The sequence below is a fragment of the Poecilia latipinna genome, unplaced genomic scaffold, assembly GCF_001443285.1.
Source record: "Poecilia latipinna isolate Pla-1442-1.1 unplaced genomic scaffold, P_latipinna-1.0 Scaffold3926, whole genome shotgun sequence".
Taxonomy (NCBI): Eukaryota; Metazoa; Chordata; class Actinopteri; order Cyprinodontiformes; family Poeciliidae; genus Poecilia; species Poecilia latipinna.
In genome coordinates this window covers 25,870-28,290 of record NW_015116542.1, presented here as the reverse complement: position 1 = coordinate 28,290, position 2,421 = coordinate 25,870, and the positions used below count along the sequence as shown (strand labels likewise).

General features: G+C 45.9%; 1 protein-coding gene and 1 long non-coding RNA gene across 2 annotated transcripts in view; one reads left to right on the top strand and one right to left on the bottom strand.

Annotated features, from left to right (window-relative positions):
- LOC106941896 (uncharacterized) overlaps positions 1 to 72 on the top strand; it is a 3,411-nt gene extending 3,339 nt beyond the window's left edge. The window contains exon 2 of the long non-coding RNA XR_001423479.1: positions 9 to 72. This is a non-coding gene — a long non-coding RNA (uncharacterized LOC106941896). The remainder of the gene's footprint in view (positions 1 to 8) is intronic.
- LOC106941894 (tropomyosin alpha-3 chain-like) overlaps positions 1 to 2,160 on the bottom strand; it is a 7,643-nt gene extending 5,483 nt beyond the window's left edge. Inside the window, exon 1 of the mRNA XM_015025043.1 lies at positions 1,931 to 2,160. The gene's annotated coding sequence lies outside the window, so the exon portion shown is untranslated. The remainder of the gene's footprint in view (positions 1 to 1,930) is intronic.
- Between the last annotated feature and the right edge of the window lie 261 nt (positions 2,161 to 2,421).

The window sequence follows — 2,421 nt, the reverse complement described above, 5'->3', positions numbered from 1 at the left end:
TTCTTTAGGTCATGACCCAAAGCTCATGACTATGGATGAGGGTGGGAACGAAGATCGACCAGTAAATCGAGAGCTTCACTTTTTGACTCAGCTCTCTGTTCACCACGACGGACCGGTACAGCGCCCGCTTCACGGCAGACGCTGCCCCAATCCGCCTGTCGATCTCCCGCTCACTTCTTCCCTCATTGGTGAAGAAGATCCCCAGATACTTAAACTCCTCCGAGGGCAGCCCTGGCGGAGTCCAACTCGCCCTGGAAACGAGCCCGACTTAACGCTGGCAATGCGGACCAGACCCTGGCACCGGTCATATAGGGACCTGACAGCCCGTATCAAAGGTACCTCATACTCCCAGAGCGCCCCCCACAGGGCTCCCTGAGGGACAAGGTTCAACGCCTTCTCCAAGTCCACAAAACACATGTAGACCGGTTGGGCGAACTCCCAGAACCCTCCAGGACCCTGAATAGGTTCTCTTGCCAGGGAGGCTTAAGAGTGTGACCCCTCTGTAATTGGAGCACAGCCTTCAGCCGCCCTCTTTGAACAGTGGGACCACCACCCCAGTCTGCCAACCCAGAACCAAAACCAAACATGCCACAATTAAATAAATCAAGACACTCCAAAAGCGTCAGCAGATTGGCAGACCAGAAGATTCCAGGTAGATTCCAGGTAGATTCCAGCACAGAGACGCAGCTCAGCGGGTCTTCATGCAGGGCCCAAGGTAATATGAGGCTTAGACAGAATCATGATTTAGGCCCTTGGGCCCCTCCTACTAAGAACCTCAGCATGAATAACATGTTTAAATATATATTTCATGAAGTCTGTGGGGGGGGGGACCAGGTTAAAATCAATCACTGATTATTGGTTGTTTCCTGTGATGTATTTATCAATAAACCAGCTCAAAAACAAAGATTACACCATATTGTAGCCATGGTAACACAACAATCAGACTATTAAGATGATTCTATGCATTTTTACAAAGTAAAGGTCCTAATTAAATCTTAAATGTACTATTTATTTTAAAAAAATTCTGCTCAACGCATTAAATAAAATTCAGTAACATTTCAATAAATGAATGCAACAGGTTTAGATCTATGGTTTCTGTTACAATTCAACCATTTATAGGATGTCTGGAGGGCCCCTGAATGGCCCCTACCAGCAGCTACTGAGTTTTCTTTGCCTTGATATCTCAGTCTTATAATTCTAGATCTCTGAGGTGCTAACATAGAAAACTGATGTAGAGTTAACCCCTCTGAGCCTTTCGATCTTTAAAACAGTCTGAAGCCAAGTTGCTATGGAGTTTAACAAATATTATTAAGGTTTATTTAGGAAAATATCAACTGTTCTTATTTCATAGCTTCATAACCTTTGACCTTCTCTCCTCTGGTCTGTTTCACAGCTTCAGTCTCAGATCAGCTCAGCAGAACCAGAAACATTATATCTGGGAAACATGGACTATATTTACTTTGCATTATCCCCATATGATGACAGTGATATAGAATAATCTGATTAAATATTAGATTATTGATTAGTATGGGTTGTTGTTGTGCGGTGTTTTAAGATCTTGTTCAATGTGCCGTTTATTAACTCTGAGACCCTCCAAAGGTCTCTGCACTGCCCAAGTTCTTCTGGACCAGCAGAACCAAGCAGTCATTCATTAGAACCGGTGAGCAGCTCAGAATACGCTTTGGATCAGCTCCTGAATGTCTGGGGGGCCCTGAAACACATTCAGACATTCGGGGGCCCCTGAGGATCTAAACCAGCTGTGATCAAAACTTTAACGAGAGAACCGTTAAGCTGACGTAACTTCCTGTCCCGTCGGATCCGACTCCTTTATGTTCTGATTCAGTGATCGGTCCCTAGTTTGGTCAGCCAGCTGGTTCTGGTCCAGAGGCCTCAACAGAACCTCAGCCCACTCCGCTCCCTCCGAACTTACCGGAATGTTAGCTAGTTAGCGGCTAGCAGAGCGCTCCGGATCAAACTGCGGCTGTGTGGATTAGTACAGTGTCCCAGGTCTCAGCTGGTCGAGGTTCCGGTCCAATTCCGAGTCCAGGTCAAGATGCAGCTCAGGATTCTGGTCTGGTACTGGTTCTGCTTCTTCCTCTCCTTCAGCCAACACCCTTTTCCGGGTTGAGTTCCCTCCGCTGGAAATGACGTCAGCTGCTCTTTTTTTCTGAGGAAGAGGAAGAAGCAGTCAAACCAGTGCCCCCTGCTGGACTCCGAAGAAACTGCAGCCTGAACCACGAGCATTTCAGGTCAGAGTGCTTTACATAAAAAACACAACAAACTACAGAAACACATTATATTTCAGTGGCAAAATAAAGAGAAGTCATAAAAACTCTAATCCAGGCCATGGTAACTAATGTTCCAGTTATTATTAATCAAATCAGCTCCAGCCAGCTGGGTTTTTAGTCTGGACTTAAGGAA